Source organism: Argopecten irradians, chromosome 1 (genome assembly GCF_041381155.1).
Source record: "Argopecten irradians isolate NY chromosome 1, Ai_NY, whole genome shotgun sequence".
Taxonomy (NCBI): Eukaryota; Metazoa; Mollusca; class Bivalvia; order Pectinida; family Pectinidae; genus Argopecten; species Argopecten irradians.
The window spans coordinates 39,367,285-39,394,380 of record NC_091134.1 but is presented as its reverse complement, the minus strand read 5'-3'; the positions used below and the strand labels follow the sequence as shown (position 1 = coordinate 39,394,380).

The window sequence follows — 27,096 nt, the reverse complement described above, 5'->3', positions numbered from 1 at the left end:
TCAAGCATTCAAAGGAATTTGCCAAGGTGATACTAATGGGCTCTCTCACTTTAACACAATTAATAGGAAAACACATTTTTTTTTTCACAAAACAAATACTCTTTAGTTGTTCTATAAGTGTTTCACTGATCTTTCCAAATGAAAGCATTACTTGTCATGTTTGAAATTGAAAAAGAAATTTCAATTATATTTAATTGAGATTTTTAACTTCTATGTACCTCCATAGTTTTTTCTGTGTCACAAAAACAACCTTGAAAATATATACAGAACAACTTAATCAACAAAGTAATTGTAATTAATGACATGCTTTAAATTTAGTGTCCTTGACCTTTCATTAGAGGTCACCAGGGGGTCAGAAATGCCATTACTTGGAACAGTCAGTGATGGTTGAAAGTCACTGTTGAACACCAGAACTCACAAGTCAAGCACTACATCAACTGTATGGTAGATAGAAGTTAGGATGCGGGTAAAAATCTAATTACTTCAGAAAATCCAATAGCACCAAGCCCCAGAAAATAGTCCATCAATTACTGGTTTTTTTTTTTTAAACTTTTGTACAATTCAGGAAAGAAAGAAAAATCTTTAAAGATTGTCGCTTAGATAAATCTTACGTCTTGTGCCTGGCAATAGCTGTCAGGCAAATTAAGGAAATTAATGTGGTTTTCTATGTTTAAGCTTGAGTCAGGTTTGTGCCTAATGTACAATGATTTATATACACATACATAGATATTTTCAATCAATTATGTCCCACAAAAATGTTTTATATGAATATAATGCAAGGAAATGTAATAAGAGGTATCTAATGAAAACAAATGCATTTTCTGAGTAAATAACAGGCTAATGAAAATAAAGATGTAAAAGAATCCATATAAAGAAAAATTCCATTAACATGTAAGACTTGTTAATGCTGAATGAAAACTTTAAACTATGAAGGTAAAAACAAAAAAGATGTTTTGCTACGCGAAACAGCATACCATTTGAAATTGATCAGACATTTGCTTCCTGATGTTTGCTTTTCCTTGAGTTTTTTCTGGCACCTCTACTGACAAAGCCTTTGATTCCATATTTACGGATACCCTTCATCGACTAAAATAATTGTTAACTTTTTCTCCAAATCATCTTTCAGCTCAATAAATCATAGTACATATAGAACAGTTACTAGTAGAGTTTAAAAACAGGATTCAAGAAACTTTAGAGACTTCATTTCCATTAAAAACATAATTCCAATATATGAAATGTATATACCGCCCCCAAGTAGCACAGGTAATCGTAGACATTGATTCCCCAGGGTCTCCTAAAACGTAACCATTACAATATGTTACAGCAACAGACAGACTGTAGAGTAGAGACAGCATGTTGAAATCCTCAGAGACATTGTATCATCCAAGCTTTTTACACCAAACCTGCATACAGACCTGGCGAAGATGGTGTTAAAACCAGCACAATCTGCTGTTGAATAGGTGTAGTACAACATACGGGTCGGTTTAGAATACTGCACAACATGAACCTTATTAATAGTACAGGTGTACGGCAAATTCATAAAATTCATAAGCATCCTGCATTGTTCGAATTACCGCCATGAGACAAGTTTTGTTTATCCTATGGACCTGCTATATACATTAGTGATTATCCCGCCTCGTCATGTAGCGTGCGGCTCCTGTAACCAAACAACTCACTATCTCATTAAATGCACCTAGTGCACAGATTTTACACAAATCAAATTTTTGTGTAATTGCCATACAAAAACATCGCTCTAACACTTGGTAAGGCTATAACTCCTACCAGCTAGCTACTCATTTTTCAGTTTTAAACTGCATATTTTTATTTTCAGTCAAATTCCTGATGAGTTTTCCTTTTTTTGCCACGCGGATATGAACACCTTTTTTTGTTATATCATGGGAGATCAAATTTACAATGTAATTAGCATGTTGGTTTCTAGCTCCTGCTACTCCCACATGGAGGCTCCATCTTCAGTGGATCTCTTTCACTTTCATTACCCATGATGCTCCTAACAGGAAGTGTACTTTGGATCATCTTTTGTCTGTGCATTCGGAAGAGCATTGTCATTATTCAGACTGCACAATCTATGAAGTTGTATAATTGCTTTTTCAATTAGTGATTGCATGAAGTTAGAAATTTCATATCTATAAGCACGATAAAATAGGCACTCACACAATATCTAATCAATTTTCAATGGATAATTGTTTGCATGTACATAAACCATTTCTATCAAATTTCAAAGCTAATATCCTGGTCTTCATCCTGTTTTGAATATATTTCAATAGCATACGTCAATCAAACTGTTGTAATAACTCCATCAAGATTCAGAATGCAGAAAGAATTTTATATATTTCTTTTTTTCACATGTCTTATAAAATTGTAATTAAACTATAAATTATTTCATTTTAAACACAATTCAGAGGCAAGCAATGCTGATAAACTAATTCACTCCTGATAAAAATGTTGTCTCTTTTAAATCAAAGACTATAGACCAGTCCATTTATGAAATTTCACGGATGAATGAGTCAAATATGGCTGTATGTCGTCAGTATGGTTAGTCTCATAGATTATTCATTTATTGGGGCGAGACAGAAAATGTCAACCTGACAGGTAAGATTATTTTCAAACAACAGTCTTGCGAATGCAAGTGTGCCCAGAATCTTATAATGAGGGTTAAGGCCCCTGACTGACCCCAATAAGGGATAACTGACATAACAGTTCAGGGGATGGGTGTAGTAGCTGTTGGCTACATCATCTGACAACATTAGAGAGAAACTGTGGTGCGTGGCCTTTAGAACAGATTAAATAAGCCATGTGATGTGTGGTTAATTGAAATGCTAGCCAGTAAGTCTGGAGGGACCACTATTACTGGCGATACGTGCACTATTATTGAAACACTAAATTATAGAATATCAATAGCAGCCAAGTCAAAATGAAACTGATTGCAGTTTATGTGTGCTTAGAGAATTAAATGAAGTACCTTTTGTTCTATTTTGGGAATGGATAACTATACCCGTAGTGTGCTTTAATTGGTGTGTTCGATATATAAATATACTGACCAGTCTTAGCCATTGTTTCTACTTCCTAGACTCTCTCTACATATGGTAACTTAAGTTCCATATAACCACCTCTGACTCATTCTCAGCTAACCCATCAAAATTAATGATAAATGAGAAAATTTGATTTGATCTAATGTTCGTATAACTTGAACATGTACCAATGGGTTGATAACACAGCCATGTTAAAATTTTTTTTTTTATTTCATCAGAATTTGAAGATAAAATATTGTGACCTGAATAGATTTTAATTTTAAAATTACCGACAAGGTAAACAGAGCCAGTCAGTGTGGCATGTCAACGTGTTAAACACGTTCTCTCTGTCACTATAAGCTTCTTTGGCTTTATTGCACCGTATATACGTAGACCCAAGTTAAGATTCCTTGTCGGACCACAGGACAGAAATATCTATTTTCCTTGTTCTACACTGAAGTCCAATGTGGGGTACCTGTTCAGTAACAGGAGAGGCAAAACACAACAGAAACACTAGATGGGATTCAAACACAGGACCTACACACTTTAAATGGATGCTACACTGGTTGAGCAGTCGGGTGCACTCAGATGATTGGTCTGGACATCTACATAAGCAATTTTCTGATAACAAAGGAAAGAATTGACAAAAGTGACTTGACCAGGACTTGAACCTAGATCTATGGTTGGACCGACCAAACTACACTCTGCCACCAGGTTGCATGGCAACAGATAGTTTTTCTCTGAATATTCTGACTTTCCTCCACCTCCTAAACCTGGCACATTCTTATTAGACGTTGACTCTAAATATAATAACGGAATAATACTGGCTTTCCTGGACAAAATCTCTTGGTAACATTCAGAGTGCCAAACATCTGGTTCTTCTGTAACTTTAGACAGAGAAAGTGTGTCTCTCTTTAACATCAATCAGCACACTATTTAAATATATGATCCTTAGAATGCTAGATTCCCATCCTGCTGAAGAGTGCTCACACCTGATTCCCTGATAAGATTAATCTGATTTAGACTAGAATGCCAGACCTACTGCAGCAATCTTTGTAAGCGGAGATGGTTGTTTCCTGTGTGGAAGGATCCTCTTCACCAGATGGATAAACTCTGGTCAAATTTAAATCTGATCAAATCACATCACACATTTACAGGTAAATATTGATAAAATTGTCTAACAGATGAAGACAAATTCTGTAAACATAGACCAATAATAGCAGGTTAGGTAGAGGATTAGGCTCTCTGAAACAGTTCACCTGCAGACAATCAGGTATGCAAATACATCAAACATCATCCAGACTGACTTTTATTTGGCATCCAAAATCTCTGGCACTCTCCTGTTGATGGAAGCTCAGCCAAGTAACTAGTGTTATAGGTATAGAAAGATCTATCTATGTCAATCAGCTTAATTGTCACAGCCTGATATCACCAATTAAATTGGGAATTAATGACTAATTAAATACAACAGGAATTAATGACAAATTAAGTGCAAATTTAACGACCAGTAAAAGTTAAATGACCCTTCAAGCACAATTTAAAAGCAACATAAACCATGATGATTTAAGATGAAGTAGTCAATTAAAAGAAATTATAATTAAAAGGATTAACTTAAATTAATGAAAATTCACAGAGTTTTGTGTATACTAGACAAATATTTCACTGGTCTACATTGAAATAACTGCAGTGAAGATGCTTTCCCCAACAAAGAGTAAGAGAGAAACATTGTTAAGACATTAATAAATGGCGCTGTGTCACAATGAAGTCAGGATAAGACAGGAGAGGTCAATACCTCAAACCAATGTGATACAACATTACAAACATTGGTAAAGCACTCAGTCCTTCCCTCTACACCCAAATTAATGGTAGGGAAGAAAGTCATTTTTGTTCTTAGTGAGTATTGGTTTTCAAGGCCAATCACAAAGACTATGTTGCCAGTAAACACTAATATCTTAAATTGGACATCGTGTACTAGTGTCCTTCCTATAAAAGAAAATGAATTGGTGATTTTTAAGAACCAAGGATATCTCAAATAGACAATGCAGTGTTGTCAAGGAAGAATATTTTCACAGAGTATAAATGTTGTGACAGAATAGCATTTTTAGTGGATAATCTAATTGTTTCTGAACAGTAGACTAGAGTTTTTTGGCCAAATCATGCTACTGCAAACAACATAGGCAATACAGTTTATCCTCCACTATCCAAATTATCCTTATATATCTTGAAAAGACAAACTTGTCCAGACTAACATTGCATACGGATCAAATACTTTAACAAATGTCCTCCAATGCCCAAATTTAGTAGCTCTATCTTTAAAAGACAAAATTATCCAGACAGTGTCTATCGAAGTCTGACAGGACGCCACAAAATGGGAGGAAGCCCCTAAAGCTAACACAGATGACCTGTTTAGAAATAGAATGAAGCCTGACTATTTGTGGAAGCATGACCACCCTAAAAGCTTCACACGTTTTTAGCCACAACACCAAAGCCACACTGTCGCTGAATTTTAGACCGCATGGCCATCCTCATAAAAAACACTTAGAACCTACTATAGTGGACGTTTCTGAAATAGAGCACTATTGATGCTTCAATTTGGCCAGGTCACCGCCCACAGAGACTACGGCAGATTATACAACCCAGACAATGGGTCACGATTCCTGGAATCGAGGGATGGGGATCAGGTGATAGGAGAAGATTAAAGAAATCAATCAGCATTTTAGTCATTTTTAGGTCATTTTTACCTATTCCCCAGTCGCCAGGCAACATGTTGTATTTCCTCCCCTATATGGACCAAAGTCCCCTATGAGGCTGCAGCCCTCAAATATCAATCTAAAGTTTCTAGTAGTCAATGTCATAGTGCCAGGTATGGATAAGTTTATTTTGTATAGAAATGGATGTATAATTAATAATCACTGTCAAATAGTTAAAGATGCTCCACCGCCGACAGAGCATAAATGATGTTAATCATTTGAACAATAATTGGTGTTTAATCATGTATATATATGCCTAATTAACACAAAAAATAATATAAAATAATTTATTTCGCCTTTGGTGCATGCGCAATCAGTACTTCATTCCATATAGAATATAGTGTCACGGAATTTTTTCAGGATGCAATTAATTATTTTTCATATTTTTAACTTGAAGTAAAATTAGAAGCTCAAACTTTTCAATGGTGGTAATGGTGTAAAGTAAGTAACTTTTGTAACTGAAGAAAAATACTAAATCATCTGCCCCTGTTTTTTATAGTGAATAAAAAATACCATTTGTCAGCGGTGGAGCATCTTTAAACATGCTTTTGATATATATTTTTCAATATTAATATATATCGTCAGGTAATTCAATTTCACGGTCCTATATGAAATATCATAAAAACACTGTAGCAGAATTTCAGATGTTTGTGATAGAATATATGAGTGATTTTCTTCTATTTGAGAAATTCACTGGTCTGTGCTTATGTGGTTACAACATACTTTACTGTAATTCCTCTAAATGCCTGGACACTGCACTAAACTTTCTCAACATGAATGTATCGAATCCTTTCTCACTTCGTACATTTTCGAGATGAAATTTAACAAATAAATCATAAATATATACAGAAATATACACCATATCTTAAATCTTTTAAATATTAGCCTCAACCATTTAAATATTGTATACCAAAATACACTATGGGGAAAACTTCAAAATATAATTAAATTTGAATGAAAACTACGATAGTGAAAAATCTATAAATGAGATGACAAGGGAGAAAAGTGTTTGCCGTTTTAGCAGACAATGATACCAAGCTCGAGCTAATATAGCATTGGGAGTACCAAGGCTTTTGTAGACAAGCAAAGAACTGCTCGAGCTGTCAAAAACAATTCTACTTCTCCTAAATAGTTTACACACAGTCTGTGGCCCTTTTCTCTCTCCCACTATCAGCGATCATCTCGTTCTTGTTCCCTCGCTATATTATACCCTTAAGCTTGTAGTCCATCGATCAATGAAATGACGGGTTTTACTTTATGCTGAGATACAAGAATGCATTCAATACTCGAACTGACTGTCTGCAAGTTTTAAGAAATTCACAATTTGAAATGCCTGCCTGCTTAGCATTTTTCCACCTGATTATTGATAACTTTAATATAAATTCATTTCTGTCATGACTATAAGTATTTTCTGATGATGAAAAAGACATAAAAATATAGCTAACAAGATCTACTGATAATAGATACACACGTTTCATGACAGTTCATCAATTAGCCTTGATTCACTAATGTAATTTGAAGGACATCAATGATCATATTCAATATACTCCACTAAACTTTTCTAGATTTAAGTCTACCACAGGGGACGTAAAAGTTATAAATAATTGAATATAATATCACTTGATCAATTATGGTAGATTTAATGTTGTAAGCTGGTGGTTACAGAGATATAAGAACTAGTTATGTAAGGAGAAATGGATAAGGTTGATGTTGGGAAAACATCAATTAAAGAGCCAATATCAATGTAACAGCCAAGTAGTACAAGATTATGTAATGTATTCCGGAATAGTTGCACATCAAAACAACCAGCTCAGCCCTATAACTGTACAAGTCTACATACTGAAAACCTTTTAACTCTTCCTCAGAAAAAAAACCCAACACATTGAATCCTTGAAGGATTGAGCTTCGAACTGGTTTAGCAATTAACCTGATTGCAAATGCAAGGAAACTCCCGGCATTTGTAAATTATCTTGAAGAAGAGTTAAAAAAAATGTGTCTGTAGCTATGTAACTGACAATCATGTCCTGGAGGTGGATCGCTCACAGTTGTACTGCATGGGAGTGGATTATCCTCCTTCCAGCTATTAAACACGCAATTCAATAAAGACAATATCGTTTCTTCCTCGTAAACAAGATGATCCCAGCTAGAGTTTTCAGCCGATGATATTTTGTACAGCAGCTGTATGCAATGGTAGGCACACAAGCTAAGTAGAGTAGTAGCTATTTCAGTGTGAGGCACTTCCTTATCTCTGGTGGGTGAGAGGAATGTTATGGCTACTATACAGACACACAGAGAGATGCACAAACTTACACCAACACATACACATACATACTTATAGATTTCATAGCAAAAGAAATACATATAACACCTACCTTTTATCCATCCAGAAGATTTAGCATCTCAAATTGCATGACGTACATTTCCTAACATTTCCGTTTGCAATATTATGTACTAGAAGCATGTGATTATATAAACAGGTAGTCATAAACACTTTGTATTGATGTTGCGACTTCCTCAAGGTATCGCAAGCACCAAGGTCTCTCGTGTTCTCACCACTGAACGTAAACCTCACGGCATGCGCGTGAAATGCATGTGCTTTGGTGTGATGTATTTCCTGGTCTGTATACTGGGATAACCGCCTTCAAGCCCTCCACACAACACTATGTGACAACCTAGAGTTGGTGATTGACACAGGAAGAAAAAGGCATCTGCATGCGAGCCGGGGCAGACACACACTGCTGTCGGGACTGAGAGCTGTATCACCACTCTCTAAACTGATCAATATATTGATATGCCTTACTATTAAATAATTTGCTAATCCCTCGTGGTTTGCCCGAGATTGGTCTCTACATAACATTAGAGAAGGTCTTAAATACTTCGGGGAAATCCACACCAACAATCTAGTCAAAAGTCGCAACCTCCGCACCATAAATAAAGCCAATGTGATAACCTAATACATAACAACCAGTCTATTATGACAAAACCACGTAACGTTATTGTCAGTGAGGTCCTGTCCTAGACCTCAATACATGTTCTGAAAATGACCCGTCTGGAATCATGAAAATGTGTCCAGTTCATTTACAGTCAGGCCAGGCACCACCACATCTAGACCTGAGTACAGAAGAATGTCTTACCTATACTGGTCAACCTTCTACAATAGAAGACACTTTCCATTGAATTATTCATAAAGGAAATGGACATTTAATTACTATTTTTATTGAAAACAATTTTTATGTATAATCATTTGATGCTTTTAGGTTTCTTTTTCTTTGTTCCTTAGATGGATACTGTTATTCATTTTTAACATCAGTACTAGCTCTGATGGACAAACTGTAATATGAACTGTCTCACATTCAATTAAATGTATTTGATCTACCATACTTGTTTATCATTACCTGGTGTTCAGATGTATCAAGATGGATAGAGATGATGATATAGGCTCATCTTCACCATATCACCAACAGCTGGCCGTGAAATCATTAAGTCATTTATATAAAAAAAAATTGATCGAACTGGATCTGCTTACTACTATTATGCCTTCATAAATGTTCTAATGACAATGGTCATTTGCTAACATGTACATGTATATCTCTTCAAAGACAAAAGCTATGGCATCTTGTCATCAAATTTCTACAGGAAAAGAAAAGTACCCCCTCCCCCACCAATTACACCGCTGTAAAAATATACACCCCATCCAATTTCATTACTTCAAAAACATCAATTGAATTTCCACATTCCTTCCAAAGTTTGTGCGCATCCATCCCTGTGTGCATTAATTAAAAGAAAGTAAACCAACTTTGTTCCTTCATTTCTCCTAATTTCCCTAATTCATCTCGGATACATGGAATGGACACATCTCAACCCAATATAGTCTTTAAGAACACATTTACATTACCTTGAAAAAGCTTTAGAGTAATTTGATCATGTCTCTTGCTATATATAGGCACCAAGGTAAGATAATCAGGATCATCAATGTTTGTTTCTTCTTGTTAGTCCTTCAAAGAAAAATAAACTATGTTACCTTCTAATTTTCTCCTACGAACATTTGTGATAATTTCTATTCTGACCTACTTACCTTCATAGACACATGTGATCATTGTCATTCTCTGGTCCTACTTTTCTGCCAAGACAAATGTCATTATCGCTCTTCTGCCCTTCTTCTCTCTTAAGACACTTGATGATTATCCTCATTTCAGATCCAACCATGTATTTTGTGTTCATCTTCAAACATGAACTGGGAAAACCTGTAAAATCAAGGACATAGATCTAGTGTGCTTTATTTCTATTGGCTCTGTGTCTTGGTAGATAATTCACATAGTTGTTGATCAGATCAAACACCTAGACCTCTTAATGTATAACATATGGAGAAATCTGTTAACTATCGATATATGTCAATGAGTAAAATGTGTGAATGAAAATTGATGACCTTGTCCAAGGTCGTAATCCCTAAGTGGCTTCTTTGTTGGCCCTAGTTTGTAAACTGTATTTTACATTGCTAAAGTCTACAAGCTTAAGTCAATACAAATCTTCAACATCAGACAAATATGTTTACCCTCATAGCATAGAGTAGCAACAAAATCAAGTTAATTCACTTGGCATGTTTACAAACACTTCTTCCATTAGACTGGCTCTTACTGCAGCCCTGTACCAATGATTTCAATGCTTTCTTCATAGTCCTTTCTCTTTAAGTACAATCATGATGTTTCTCTTAGTACAATCAATGTTTTAAAGTCTTGTTTATTCATCCTCTACCTTCAGTGATAGTTTAGTATAAAGACTCATTACCCTTTCACTATTAGAACTAATAATCCCAAAATCTTTATCTAAGTACAACCAATGATCCTAATGCATTCTAACAGCTTCTATTCTAATTAATATATCTAGTGATCTCAAAGCATTGCTCAACTCATTGATACGAAAGCTGTGCTCACTGCCCTTTCTTGAGGTACAAACAATTATCTCAAAACCTCAGGTCACCATGCCTTTTTCTCAGAGCAGTCACTTATGGTCTTAGTGAATTAATGTACTAATGTATGATCAATTGACTCTAATCAAACAACAGTCATTAAACTCCAGCTCCATCCCTGATATCCCTGTTTAGTTAGAAGATCTTTCCTCCCTGCTTGTTGCCATTTCCCCATATTTATCACAATAATCATAAAACTTTAAAACAGGTGTGATCATTGCTATATCTTTTTGGTCTCTAGCTTACACCTACATATATGCTGTGGACTGTTGCTCATATCTACATCTACCTTTGATTTCTTGCTCATGGCTGCATCTCCCTTGCTCTTTTGCTCACGCCTACATCTCTTGCTCATACCTACATCTCCATTTAATCTCTTTCTCATACCTACAACTCCATTTGATCACTTCCTCATACCCACATCTCCATTTGATCTCTTGCTCATGTCTGCATCTCCATTTGATCTTTTGCTCATGCCTTCATCTCTATTTGATCTCTTGCTCGTGTCTGCATCTCCATTTGATCTTTTGCTCATGCCTTCATCTCCATTTGATCTTTTGCTCATGTCTGCATCTCCATTTGATCTTTTGCTCATGTCTGCATCTCCATTTGATCTTTTGCTCATGTCTGCATCTCCATTTGATCTTTTGCTCATGTCTGCATCTCCATTTGATCTCTTGCTCATGTCTACATCTACCTTTCATCTCTTGCTCATGTCTGCATCTCCATTTGATCTTTTGCTCATGTCTGCATCTACATTTGATCTCTTGCTCATGTCTGCATCTCCATTTGATCTTTTGCTCATGTCTGCATCTCCATTTGATCTTTTGCTCATGTCTGCATCTCCATTTGATCTTTTGCTCATGCCTTCATCTCCAATTGATCTCTTGCTCATGTCTACATCTTCCATTTGATCTCTTGCTCATGTCTACATCTACCTTTCATCTCTTGCTCATGGCTGCATCTCCCTGGCTCTTTTGCTCATGCCTACATCTCGTCTTGTTCTCTTGCTCATACCTACATTTCCCTTTGTCCCTTGCTCATATGGTGTAATCTCTTTTAGTCCCTTGCTCATGTCTATATCTCCCTTTGTCACTTGCTCTTTATAATGGCTTAATATCTTGCTGCTCTCTTGCTCATGCCTACCTCTCCCTTGGTCGCTTGCTTAGGCCTATATCTCCCTTGGTCACTTGCTTGGGCCTATATCTCCCTTGGTCACTTGCTCATGTCTACATCATCTCTTTTTGATCTCTTGCACATGGCTGCATCTGTTTTTGTCTCTTGCTATGTTTGCATCTCTTTGATCTCATGCTAACTACAACATATTTGTACATGGCTGATTTCTAATTGATCATACATTCTAATGTGACAGTTCTTCCCATCAGTAATTACGTGATCTACACTACTATTATTATGTATTGATATTGAAAACAATTTTTTTTCCTTAATGCGCTATTTTTGCTTTCTTTCCAGATAAGCTAATTTTGTCTGCATAGTTAATGGTTTTATTTCCCTTGAGTATTTAACTTACACCTAGAAATTAATTACTGAACATGCAGCTAACTGTAACCAAGGATGAATAGATATACAAGATAGGGTCATCATACAAACCACAACAGAATGTTCACAAAAATCAATCTGACACTTTTTATGTTTCATATACACACCATAAAATCTTATATGGATTTTCCCAAACCTGAGATGAAGATCAATTTTCTATTACACTGGTGTCTGTACCTATACATCACAAGGACAGAGGAAGTGGGAATTAGTCAGGGTTTATCAAGAAAACATTAAGATTGGGTATTGTTTGTTTATCCTACAGACACAGTTTTATTGATAACGGCCCATGGTGGGTTTAACACAATTTCATCTATACAGATGATCAGAAAAAGTTTTATAGTGAAAACGAAAGGGGGGTTTTGTGGATGAAGTTGGAGCTGCAGCAGCTGGAGCTAATTGTTGATACACCATAGAAACCTGTTGGTTCTAGAGTTTACAAGGGAATAAACCACCAGCCTGGCTCTGCATATTGTACCTTAACATACTCTTTATAATCCATATACATGGATGTAAATACTTTCCTTTCATCACACCAGCTAATATGAAAACTGCTATGTTAAAATAATTCACAAAACCAAAAATTTGTTTCATAGTAAAAATAGTGTATGATATAGAGGTTTGGGTTTTATGTTTCGTCCTACTACCATTCAGGGTTATTTAAGGACATTTAAAGATCATTTCAGGAAGTTGAAGAAAGATGGAGTACCTATAGAAAAACCATCAAACTACAGTCAGTGCCAAGGGGCTACCCCACGTGGGTTTGAAAACCATTTCCACACCAGGGCTTTTTGTAAACCATAGTTGCATTCTTTACGGAAATGATTTCAAGTTTTAACTTCTTACAAAATACATGTATATGGTTTACTTTTGGGAATTCCTCTTTCCATTTTACCAATTTTATTCCCAAAAAATGAGATACAATTACCTAGGCCCCTTTCCAATTATGAGGAAAAAAGCTAGCTTGGCCACTCTAGCGTGGATTTTATCAAAGCTCCAGTTAGATACATTAGTGTCTTACTCCATGTTACACACCATCATTCTTCAATTAGTGTTTTAGGAAGGCAACAGCTAGTCGTGCCTCTGTATAACAATGGAGCCAGCTGGTGTACTATCTATAGTATCTCTAACACAGTCACAGCTGTTGTCAACCCTATCTCTCCATCCTAAAATACTTCTGTCAAAATACTCCATATCTATGACAGGAAACTTGAACACAACCAAAAAAGATCTTCATTATTTACAGAATATTTGCATTTTAACACATTAATATGAACAAAACATAATCAATACATTGTAAATCCCTTCAGATGTTTTCCTACTAAATCTATATGTTTAATAACTTGATGTTACATAACTTCACAACATACTTTTTTTCTTGGTCAATACTAAATAGATCATGTGACTTGTATCAAACAACCCCTACTCCCTGGTAGTTACCGGTAGTCAATCATTCTTTTGATCTGGTCTATTCCATTAGTAATCCACAGGGGACAAAGGCTGGATGAAGTATATTTATGAGATATTAAAATTCATAACTCTTTTAAAAGCCAATCATATATAGCAGAAAAAGATTGTCTGGATTTTTGACAAACATAGCGCACAAAAATCAATAATAGCAGGGAGACCTCAATATCAATTTTATTGGATTACACTTCCTTAAGCTAACAATGTCAGCTTATATAGAACTCATTTATATGAGGTATGAAGAATAGGGAAAAATCTCTAACCTCTACAATCATTATCTGGCAACTGTTACAACCTGGGTTTTAACTTCTGAACTTGCACCCCAGAATTGGAAGGCTAAACGGTAATATTTCACAATCACTCAGCCTTAGCAGCCCCTGATTAACCAGAAGAATTTTAAAGTAACAAATAAATTTATGAAAAGTCTTAATTGGGGTCCTATATATGTTTTGTTCCATGGGGTCTACAAGCTTTATATGTAAAAATAATATCAAACTCAAAAGGTTGTAACACTCAATCTGAAAACTATCCCAGAATATTCCAGAAATATTGGAATGTTCAATTTCTGCCACAGGAATTTTGATCACACCATCACATATGGTTCTATAAAGACACTGCTATAATATCAAATAAAGAAAACCATCTGTATGTACTCAAAGTTCACCTATCCTAATTCCCAAATTGAACCCCCATGGAAAAACAATGTCTACAGTAGAAAGTAATTATATTTCCGTGTCATTTTTTGCTTTTACTGTTTAGGAATGAGGAAGTGATACCAAACCATCTGAGTTACATTTTCAGTAATAATTATTGTGATGGTAGTGACACAACTCGTTACAGGTATAATAAGGGATAACGACCACCGCTGGGCGGAGGTTGGACCCACCCCAGGAGGGTTGGGGATGACCTCGACACCAGCTAGGAAAAAGGTAGGCACTTTCATCAAAAATGATCGTAATTTAAGTGTTAACAGTTGTAAAGATATTCTATTTTTCTAACGAAGCAAATGCTGACCAAATGTTTGACACATGCTATAGAAATGTGAGCTGAACAGACCAGAAATGTATTCTGTTGAAAGTATGGTCAACTTTAAAATGTGAGCTGAACAGACCAGAAATGTACTCTGTTAAAATTATGGTCAACTTCAAAATGGAGCTGAACAGACCAGAAATGTACTCTGTTAAAAGTATGGTCAACCTGAAAATGTGAGCTGAACAGACCAGAAATGTACTCTGTTAAAAGTATTGTCAACTTCAAAATATCAATTTACCAAGCCAAGAAAGAGCTCTTCAATGAATTCAAAGAATGGTCAGTGTGCATGTAATTTAACGTGATCTATTTAGAAGCATGGTTATTTAGATATAAAAGGTGATGTTCTTGGTGATCTTCAAAACCGATGGCCATTATTGCACTTATAGTGCTAGCAAAAAATACTGGGCCACTGAATTGATGATTTTTGGTCTGTTTACTATTTGATAGATAGTGTCAGTGTAATGTTTAAAATAATACATGGTACTAATTTTGTATTCATGATCATTTATGGATTTTTTTATTTTATATTTCCTTATTAGATAATGAGAAACTTGTCTAAACAATAGCCTACAGCCTAAATACCAGTACAGATCAAACCCTGCTACTGCAGTAACACAAGCCTTAGACCTAACACACAGCACACGATTCTGTTTCATTTGATAGTCCCACTGTTTAGAACTATGTTTCTTCTGAAAAAATTGGAAACACATTAAAGCCAATAAAAATGAGCATAAAGCACTTGGCTTCAAAGTGTTTTAATTTTAGGATTTTAAAGTTTGCCTTTGTCTGTTTGTATTCAGTAATGTGCAAAGCTAAACGTGAAACAAAACAGGTTCTTAATTGGTACAATTATTTTTTTGTAGAACTATATCTGTGGATGCAGGGATCTGAGATTCAATGAAATTGTCCTTATATCCTACAGGCTGTGATATGTCAAATCTACTATTTATTTTTTTATTATTAGTTTAATGTCCTTTTAACAGCCAAGGTCATGTAAAGACGTCCCAGGTTTGTTGGTGGAGGAAAGCCGGAGTATCTGGAGAAAAACCACCCACCAGCGGTCAGTACCTGGCAACTGCCCCACATGGGATTCAAACTTGTTATCCAGAAGTGGAGGGCTCTATTGTGGTAATACTCGGCCACTGTGGCCCCCACTAAGAAACATCAAGTTCACACAGAATTAACATAACACCAAACACATTGTTCCATCTCCAGTACCCCTAAACCCCAATTACCCATCTACAATCTACATCCATCCCCATTTCATGGATACATCTGGCCCAAGACTCAAAGATCCTAAAATGAAATTGTTATTCACCTGACTGCTTCATAGCCCATAACATTGAACTGGAAATATGTTTACTATAAAATGTAATCAGGGTGGTATGTATAATTATGCTAAAATTGACAAAGAATTAAAGCATCTAAAAATTGATTTAGTGAGCTGCTTTGATGTCATCAACTATGATATCTAAATATATCGCACTAAATCTTAAGTGAGCGGGGTGACATCGCAAAAATTGTTTTATTTCTTTTTGTTTGACCTCCTACTAATAGTCAGAATCATTTAAGGACGTACCTGGCAACTATTCCACGTGGGTTTTCCAACACCTACCCAGAAATAGAGAGCTAGAGGTAATGTGTTAGGTTAACCCATCTACCACTTGACCACCACAGCAAAGATTTAGTCTTATAATATAGCATAAAAGGTTAATGGGTTTTATTAGTTAAATGCCACATTAACAGCCAGGGTTATGTAAGGACCTGCCAGGTTTGTTGGTAGCGGAAAGCCCGAGTACCCGGATAAAAACAACCAACCATCAGTCAGTACCTGGCAACTGCCCCACATGGGATTCGAACTTGTTACCCAGAAGTGGAGTTCTTTTGGTAATATGTGGAGACATCTTCACCACTAGGCCACCAAGGCCCAGTGTAGTATAAACAAATTTGAGTAGGTGGCATAGGAGCTGTAACCATTACAATCTGTTCACCAGGGAGGCATCCAAACTGGAAAGCTGGACACAAGAACTAGTTAACATAAGGGAAATAACTCTTACAAAAGAAATATTTGATTCAAGTATAATATTTCCATGTACTCTCAAACAGATCTAGACAAGTTTTATGTTTGAGTTTTTATACTATGTGAGTTGCCAAGGTAACATTTTTTATTACTCTATGCAATTACCTTGAACTTATAAGCTGTTCATTCAATAAAAGTTCTTAAAATCTTTTTTATCACACTCCAATTTACCAGTAAGCTAATCAGTTTTTGAATGAATTATGGAGGAATTTTCAGAAACTAACAAGTTAAGCTACAGACCTTAGAACCCAATCTTGTGCAATAAGCATGTAATAGCACTTCTTACTACTTACTAAGATAACTTACTTACTCAGTGATAGCATAGGACTCATAATAAAAGCATCAAATCTCAAGGTCGTTCCACACCATACCATCATTCCAAGCACTTTTTTCTTTACAGAATAGTTTTTTCGAAACGTTGAGTATCAATATAATTATAACAATCTGCAGACTTTGTCAGCCATAACCACCCTTTTGTCTTAGACAAGAGTAGGGAGGTAATTACTAGCGAGGGATCCTCTTTAGTAATACTGAAACCGGTGACTCCTCAGTTCTCTGGCTTGCCTGATAACAGGACATTCTCTTTGGGAAAAAGCTTTGAGACATGCCAGTGTAGCAATACACCAATGTCTTTATGTCCAAGAAAGAAACTATCCTTTCTATTCATCTAACATATGGCACCTATGGATAACTTAATCTATAAACAAAGGTCCATAAAAATTAACAAGGCTTGCCCAATGGGTCCGATTCATTCATCTGTGATCTGGAAACGATTAAAAAATCACTCGTCTACTATCTGGTAATCATGATGCATACTTCCGACGTAAGAGAGTCAATAAGAATTTTCATGTATGACCCAGGCCTCTTAATTAATGACAAGAAGTTTTTAAAAGATTTTAGCCTTTTGGACCCTGTGACCTTGAATGGTGGTCAACTTGAACAAACTTGGTAGCCCTTCATTTCAGCTTGCTGCATGCCTGATATCAGATCTCTAGGCCTCTTAGTTATTCACAAGAAGTTGTTTAAAGAATTTAGCCTATTTGACCCCTGTGACCTTGAAGGGCAGTCAAGGTCACTCGTTTTAACAAAATAAAGGTAACCCTTTATCCCAGCATATGCTATAGGCCAAATATCAGTACCCTTGGCCTTTCGTTTATTGAGAAGAAGTTGTTTAAAGCGGTGACCCCTGTGACCTTAAATGAAGGTCAGAGTAATTCATTTAAACAAAGGAGTAGATATGATAGGACCAGTATTTGGCCTTAATTTTTCAGGCCGAAAAAAATTAACTCTGATTCCCATCAATTTCATATCAATAAATACTCCCATACTTGCCATTCATCAAAATATAATTTTTTATATCCATGTACACGATGTGTCCCACCTATGACGTCATCAAATTAATGATTTTCCTCTTCTCGCCAAATTTTGCTAGAAATTCATCATCTTTAGGTTAGAAAAGGCTTGAAATGGATTTGGCCGCCACCTTAGAGCAACTTCATATTTTGCATGGATATGCGTAAATACACGATACACAACATGTGAAAATCTCTTTCTGCTCCACGAAGGGGGCGACATTCATTTTTAGAGAAAACCACTCAAAAAGTATGATTTTTCAAGGATTTTTGTGGAAAAATGGCGGGAAACTGCATGTTGATGACGTCATAGTGTACAAAATTGGCACAAGCGGGATATTTTCGAGATGTAATGTGTTAGCAAATGTATTCAGCTGTTATACGGCAAAATATGTTGTTCTTTACTGGAGAATTAATTTTGAGGCCATATTCGAGTCTTAATGTACCTTCTCCTTTATAGCCCATTATCCAGTATGCTGAAGGCCAAAATTTAATATCATTACCCTGAGCCTTTCAGTTATTGACAAGTTGTTTGAATGAAAAGTTTACAGAAGGCACATGGCACACAGCAGACGGCAGACGACAGACAAAAGATGATGACCTGAAAATGGACACAGACATTTCTAATCCATGAACCTGATTTCTGTTGGATTTCAAAGACCTACTTCTAGCTTTATGTTTTGGATTAGATTTATGGCGTTAAAATTGTTGCCTTTCACATAATCCACAATCGCCATTAAAATCATGATGCTAAGAAAAGGTTAGTTCTACCGACTGGGGGCGATTCATCTCCAATTTGTGGACAAAAATCAATGAGTAGGGATCACTGTAGAAGCAAGATGTGTCCCTCGAGTGTGCTACAATCAAAGGTGATGGGTTCACACAAAAGACACCTCCAGTTAGGGAGAAGATTCCAGCATCATAAGCTTCAAATATCCATGTAATGGCGATGAACCACGTTGGCATTTAGAAATCTTGTCCTAACAGACTGCTCTGTCAGTGATACATGTGGATTTATTATCAATAGATTTTACCTAATTACATCACATTTAATCTTCTTGCATGATGGGTTAAATGCTGCAGCAAAATAAGTGTCTATGAGAGGAAACACAACGACAAAAAAATAAGAAATATGGTGCATTTGTGTTGCTAAATTGAGCTTAGAATTTATGTCACAATACACCAACATTTATATGTGAATAAAATATTGGAAAATTGTTAAGCATCAACAAATTATCATAATTGCAGAAATTGAGAAAAAATTCTGCTGAAAAATAATACAAGACTGATGTATTCATTTCTTCATAACTCTCTTATTTTGTTATGTAATATAGTTTTTGTCTTAAACAAATTGTTGGGCTAATGGAAACGATCAAATCATTGCATGCTGGCTTCAACAATTATCTAGATTCGCTGGTAATGAAGTTCAGAAGACCTAACATCTGGATCACAGGTTGTATATAAATTAATTAATAAATTAATAAATTAAAATCTGTGATTCAAATCTAAGATTAATATTACTGTCAAAATTCAATAATCATTTTCTTTTTTTTTATTTAAATTTCTGCATTATATAATATCGATCAACTCCATCTTCCCTTTCCATACTTTATCATTATATTCTGTTTGATCTACTAAAGTTAATACATTTAATATAATTGGCTCATATATTTGGTGCATCAGGTCAATTTTAGGTAAACGTTTTCCAGTCAACAGGCTCAACATGATTTACATGAAAAGAGGAAAAATAGTCTATGACAGGCCAAAGTGGCGAATACACTGTATATATCCATCAATAGAAACTTTTTCAGGTTGGCTTGTCATACTTTGACCTGAAATTGAAGAATTCTATTATATTATTCTATCTGATTTAGACATATTAGATCTAAGGGCTCTCATTAGTGTATGTAAATTACTCTAGGCTATCCATACTCACGCGCTCCGTTCTCTAACACCCCTGACATCATCCGTAACGTTTATACCACAGGCGTCTGCATCTGATTTTGGAAAAATATAATGCCCTACCCGCTACTAACCCCTACTATATGAACATATAGTAGGTACCCCTACTATATGTACCCATACTATATGAACATAAAGTAGGGATAGGTTATTATACTTTTATCAATCCAGAAGCCAGAAGCCATGTCGGGACTTGAACATTTTATTACTTTCATTGCATCTATGCTCCTCCCTGTGTATCAACCGGTGCCTATTGAAACTGTTTCTAAACTTAAAAGTTTTAAAGCAAATATTGCATACATGACAAGCTGCATTTTCCGTGTCATGTGTCCCAATATGATCCTTTAGTTGGTCTTTGGTCTCAAAGGATTTTTCGCATACCTTACATTTGTTGGAACACAACCTCTCCTCTCTCCTCTGGTGTCGTTTAAGTTCATAATAAGTAAAAAAAGGCAGTACCACATTTTGCACATGCAAAATTCTTATTCCCGCCTCTGTCTGGTATACAGAGACTGACCTTGTTGCAATGAGGGCATGTATACCACCCTTTGCCTGTATGGGACAGTTCATGATGTCTGAGCGAATCCTTATTTTTTAACGTCTTCCCACAAAAACGGCAAAGTTCAACGATTTTCTCTACAAATATAATGAATTAATATAGCATTATCTCCAGATAGCAGTTAGCAATGAGTCCAGACTCTACAATGTACTACAACCGTGCTGTAAAATACGATTATACCACAACCAGGTCACCAAGATTGGATTTCGGCATCGTGGTAGATATAACGTACAAACTGATGCACCAAGAAAGCATTTCAGATCATTTTGTCACGTAATTGACGAATAGGAAGAGTTGAATGTGTCAGAAAAACATTTATTACGAAGAAAAATTTCTGTTGATATCGACATACGATTATACTAACATGACGCTACCCAAATTGGAACACTTTTTGAAGATAATTGTAAAAGTTTTCTTACTTGTGGTTGAATCCAGATTTTTTTCTTAACATTCCACAAATAGATGCTTTTATTATTAATTTAATGATTTGTTTACTTGTAAGCAGGGCATATATTTATAAATACAGAGCTTGGAAGCATGCCCAGTCCAGCCCTGTTTCAGCAGGTTTGAGTACCCAAAATGGAACACCTGCTAAATAAAGTTTAATTAATAAATGCCCAGGCATGATAAAATATGTTTGAATTCATTAAAAGAAAGATCAAACATTTTTTAGATTATTCAAGTCACATGTCTTTCAAAAATATTACATTCAGCATTTATTTTTCTTATTTCAAAATATATGGTGTTTTTAGGGTTGTCGCACGACGTCGTTTCCCGGAGTTTTTCAAAATTTCATTATTTTCATTTTTAAATACAAATAATAAGCACCTGGAAAGAAAATGACATATTAAAATTGTCACAGTGTCAGCACCTTAATTTTTGTTCAGGACTATTATTGTTAGTATAGATTGTAAACTGAAAATTCTTTATCACATATTTTAAAAGTGTTTCATTTTGGGTAGCGTTCCAAATTGGGTAGCGTCACGTTACAACCTAGCCACGGCATTGTTAATGTTATGTGCACCAGGTAATCTAAGAAATCAGACAGTATACAAAAGATATTATATAATACGTAGGTTCTATATATTTGTCTGGGTTCCGTGAGCGTTGTCTCTTTAACACTGGTGGCTGTTATATGTGGTTAATATGGCGAACTTACCGGCGAAGTGGATCAATATGGCTGCCGTTTTATAAAAAATGGAGTATACAACAACCTATCGATGACGTAGATTGCCACCCTGGAAGCAGACGCCTGTGATAATACAATTGTTTCTTCGTTTGGTTTTCTTCAATGTCAGTTCAAGGTCATAAGCAACGTGCACGGGTACTTCGTCCTGACTACCAGAAAGAGGCTGTCGCGCGCGATCTCGTTCCCATTTATCATCAGCGATACTTGTACTGTAAACCGAAAACAAATTATGTCAACTCGTAAATGAAATACAATCCAGTGCAATTCTTCATTTTACAAATAACAAGTGTCATAGGTCCATAAAGTGTTTCGGTGGATTAGTCAAAAAATAATTCACTCTATTGCCGATAGCGTCGTTCTGGAGCAAATTGAGATCCGTAAAAATATTATAACAAGCTTCACATCTTTATCAATTACCACGATAAAAATGTGATCAAAGAAATATCCAGTGATGGCATTCAAATAAAGATTGACAATCATCGAAACAGAATGGATTGTAATTGTAATGTTGGGTGGTTTTGTAGTGAAAAAAGTGGGCTAAAGGCCGTTCCTTGGGATAAGCCAGACATTGGAATAAATGTAGGAAACCTGGAGTAGTTCTTCAGCAGAAATTAATTCGACATAATACCTACACAATCAATACACTTTTCACGAGGACTTTTGGGGAACACATGTCTGATTTTTGTCAGAATGAAATCGCCTTTTGCTTCACTTTAGACCTTCAGGTTTGGACTGCACAATATATATACATCTGACATGTACATTTGTATATCCATGTGTATTTAAAAATCGTATATTAGATCACGGGCATTTGCAAACTAAAATAATAATCTTATCACATGTATTGGAAATATACTGCCTTCAGAGAATATTACCAAGATATCTATAATAAAATCATTATTAGAACAAAATGGTTTGTTTAGTTTTACGTCCTATTAACAGCCAGGGTCATGTAAGGACGTGCCAGGTTTGTTGGTGGAGGAAAGCCGGAGTACCCGGAGAAAAACCACCGGCCAGCGGTCAGTACCTGGCAACTGCCCCACATGGGATTCGAACCCGCATCCCAGAGGTGGAGGGCTTGTGGTAATATGTCGGGACATCTTAACCACTCGGCCACCGCGGCCCCATAAAAGAACAAAAATGCGTGTGCCTATGATTATATCATTCCATGTGTAGTTGGCTGTTTTTTTTCGCAACATCACCTTCATGTTCAAGTATCAGCAAAAGCACTTCAACAAAACATTCTCTAGAACACAAAAAAAACTCGCGTAGTTTCTCAACACTGTCGCTTAGAATTACAAGTATGCAGCACTTCTTCTATCAGACATTTTAAAACAGTTAGTCTGGCTCCATATCGATAGTTGCGTGGGTTTTTTTCTTTGAAGCAAAAATATTTGAACAGAGATCATTAAAAAGTGCATCCTGCTTATCCCAGAAGTCTCTTGCTAAAAAAAATGGTATTCTAACCGATTTGAGGCAGCGGTGGCTGAGTGTAATATGTAATATATGTCCCCACCTCTGGGACGCGATTTAGAATCTAATGTGGTGCAGTTGCCAGATACTGACCGCTGGTCGCTGGTTTTCTCCGGGTACTAAGGTTTTCCTCCACAATCAATCCTGGCACGTCTTTAAATGATCATGGTTGTTGTCACTTGATAGGACGATAAACTAAGATCCTATTTCATTTAGGAGTGGCCTCCATTTAGGAGTGGCCTCCATGTGACGATCGGTTGGTTTGTTGGTTAGGCGTCCTATTTAAAAAAAAAAATGTGTATGTTTTGGGAGGATGTGGTATATTTGTGTTGAGTTCCACATTTAATAGAATATGGTGCAAAATCTACACGACCTGACTAAAATCCTAGTGGGTCTTTAAAAAACTGTGGTAACCACAGGGACTTGACACGTTCCTATTACCCAGAATGTAGAAAGTAGCCCGACATTCGGACACCTTAATCTACATGATGTTTGAGGGTCAAAATACGGCACTAGCTGATGTCTCTTATTGTATTAATATTAATAACCTTAGTTGTAATATTTAAGTCCTAATTCAGTGATTACCGGTATCATATTTAAGCGTTTTTCGCGCTGACAAAATGCCTTAAAGGCCCACTTCCTTTCCGAAACGGCTTTTGATTTTAAGATGGGAATGTAAAACGAGATTGATAGCTTTGTAGCGTCGCAAAATATTATACTTAGAGTTAATATTACGCTTATCATCACCTTATGAATAATTTGATTTAAACGAATTTAATGTTAATTTTCATAACGCGGATCGTCTTATGTTTCCCGCCGTCGTCATAATTTCTGCGCGTATAGATGACTTCCACAGAGCCAGACGGTAAAACTTCACTGCTTATAGAGACATAGATTACAAAAGGAATCTTGCTTTTGTTTTGTGTTGTAACTCCATCTTAGGTCATCGATATGTATTTTACTTACGCTACTGTATGCTTACATATTTTGTAACACTGTAACAGTTGGGTTCAAGAACAATCAAGAGCTCCGACAGCAGTCCCCTTGCAAGTTGCAGACGTTTATAGTGGCGGTTCGAAACACAGATTGGCCGACACAGTCTAATGTGGCCTTGTGTTGTAAATCCCACGTCCATAAACCTGACTCTAATTTGAAGGTAAAAACTCACTTTATAGCTGCGTGCCGATTACCTGACGACAGTCCCGACCGTTATTGATAGTTTACGTCCCGCGGGATTACAAACGCAGGCTATCTGGAAAAAAAAATAGTTTAACTTCAAATTCTATGATTGGATGGAGGCCTAATCCATGCTTTTACAGGTCCGGAGTTATTACCAAGTTATTGGCGACCGTAATATCGGGTTTGTTAACTACTGGGAGCCAACAGTCTAGTTTTGGGCTGATTTTTTTGCCCATTTTGACAGTACCAGCTGAACCTCTGATAAGAAAGGATTTAGCGTCAGACCTTGGATATCATAACTTTGCATTAAAAGTTCACTTTTTGAGTTTCATCCGTGTATATCAACACATGTACTTCTCTTATATCTTTAATGCTTGAAATAAAAAATAAAATAAAAAAAACGATGTAAGAATAACGTTTAAAACGTGACCATCATATTTGTTTGGCAATAACCTCGTAATCTTGAAACAAATAATGAAATTTTACATGTAAAGGGAACCGGGGTCTTATTACCAAATGCATCGTTTCACACCAGAGAGTAGAGACTTAAGATAATGTAATCTCTGCTCAGAGTTAGATGGACACTTAGTGAACAATAAACTGCTGATTATTGGCAGTATAAAAAAAGGATACATTTGATGAAGGTTCATGCAATAACATCCGATACCGTAAATCGCAAATAATTGCAAAATATATGAGGAGTACTTTTGATGGTACCTAAAGATGCCAAGGTAAAATGCCATACTAAAAGAAACAATGATACTGTAACTGTTAAGAATTTCGTTTTAATATTATCTGAAATTGAGATTTTGTTCTCATCATGGAGGAAGTTTAATTCTGATACAGATTTTGTTAGTGACTAGCAGGAAACGGATTTCAATTACATATGTATGAAATATTTTATTAAATTAAAATTGGGCAGCAGTCAAAGCCTACGACCTCACCATAGATGGTTGTGTTGATGGATTGTTGTCATTGATTTTAAGACTTGTTTGTTCAGATATGGTCATTTACTTAATTAATCTCCCCTGAATAATTTATACGTCTAAGTGAGTTTTATAATCTATTATCAGCGTCCAGTTTCTTTCCGACAAAGAACTGTCATATTTCATGGTATCTCCGTCAGGATTGGCCGGCCAATGATGAAAGCTCACTTATCGCATGGTTTTACAAGGTTTGAATGTTTCCAATAACGGCTTATCCACATGCAACAGACCAGTATATCAGGGTACTGTCTACGGACCCCCACACGGGAGAGCGGTTCTCGTCCTCCTAAACATACACGAACAAAGACATCTTTATGTACTCAATGAAAGTCATAAACAGTCCAAGCAATTAGAGTATGAACATTTCATTGATAGAATTACAACATTTTTTTTTTACTATTGGCTTTAAGCATTTATCATGGGAAATCCATATTGTGAATGTTTTTTTTACACATTTACAGGATGGAAGTTACATCATAACCACTTGGCCACTGTCATTGTCAATGGATGTGTTTTATTTAAATGCACTGTAAGTTCTGTAACCTTCCTCCAAAAACATGCATTTTAACATGTGCTTATATTGGTTTCCTTCTATGAACAGCCAATAATAAGGACAAGACTTAATTAATGTCTCCAGTGTATTGTATTACTGAATTAACAACATTCATTTATCCAATGCTAACTTCATCATTCAAGTTCAATGGCCGTATACGTACCTAAAATCGCAGCATTGATTCTCACTTGGTGAACATGGTATACTGTCTGGATTGTAAAGTGACTGTCTAAATTGCATCCTTGATACTCCAGGGATTACTATCACTGGTGTTATATCCACCCCTGGATTACCTCATAGTAAAACTGGAGACAGTTCATGAGAAAAGAACTGACCAGTCACAGGTCTGAAGATACTTCCTTTGAAGATTACAGATAGAGCAATGTCAAACTTCAAAGCAACACAGGCAACCACAGTGTACTATTTTATATTTCCGTTGTTGATCAAATATTATTGGTCTTCTGTTGCTTTCAGTTTTACTATGAGATAGTCCAGGGGTGGGTATAACATAAGTGGTAGTAACTCCTGGAGTGTCAAGGATACCTAAATTGCGATATGCTATAGTATTCTGTAACATCTAGTCCAAGGGTCTAATTTATGTTAATAAATAGTAATTAAAAATAATTTTTGAGCCTGTAAATACTAATACTATGTTGAATAATATATCAGTTAATAACATTTGAGTTGTATTCTAAGATATGATACTTTACAGCTACTATTTCAATTTCAACAATATTGCAAGCTTTTTGATGAGGTAGACACCAGCTACATGTACTACAAAATGACCTCATTTTTCAAAATGACCTTGGAAAGTTATTAGCCCTCATACCTGTTGAAGAAGGTATCATTCAGAAGTCCTCTGAGAGGCCCATCATTGATACTCCAGGGGTTACTATCACTGACACTATATCCACCCCTGGACTATCTCATAGTAAAACTGGAGGCAAAAGAATCGAATA

The 27,096-nt window shown here is 35.9% G+C and overlaps 1 protein-coding gene across 5 annotated transcripts in view; it reads right to left on the bottom strand.

Annotated features, from left to right (window-relative positions):
• LOC138327486 (tolloid-like protein 1) overlaps nt 1-22,069 on the bottom strand; it is a 216,770-nt gene extending 194,701 nt beyond the window's left edge. For 3 of the 5 annotated variants that reach the window (XM_069273615.1, XM_069273666.1, XM_069273656.1), the window contains exon 1: nt 8,152-8,497. The gene's annotated coding sequence lies outside the window, so the exon portion shown is untranslated. Of the gene's footprint in view, nt 1-8,151; nt 8,498-9,854; nt 10,024-11,891; nt 12,214-21,916 lie in introns of those variants that run through there. The other 2 variants (XM_069273622.1, XM_069273631.1) reach the window with 2 other exon arrangements.
• Nucleotides 22,070-27,096: the final 5,027 nt, after the last annotated feature.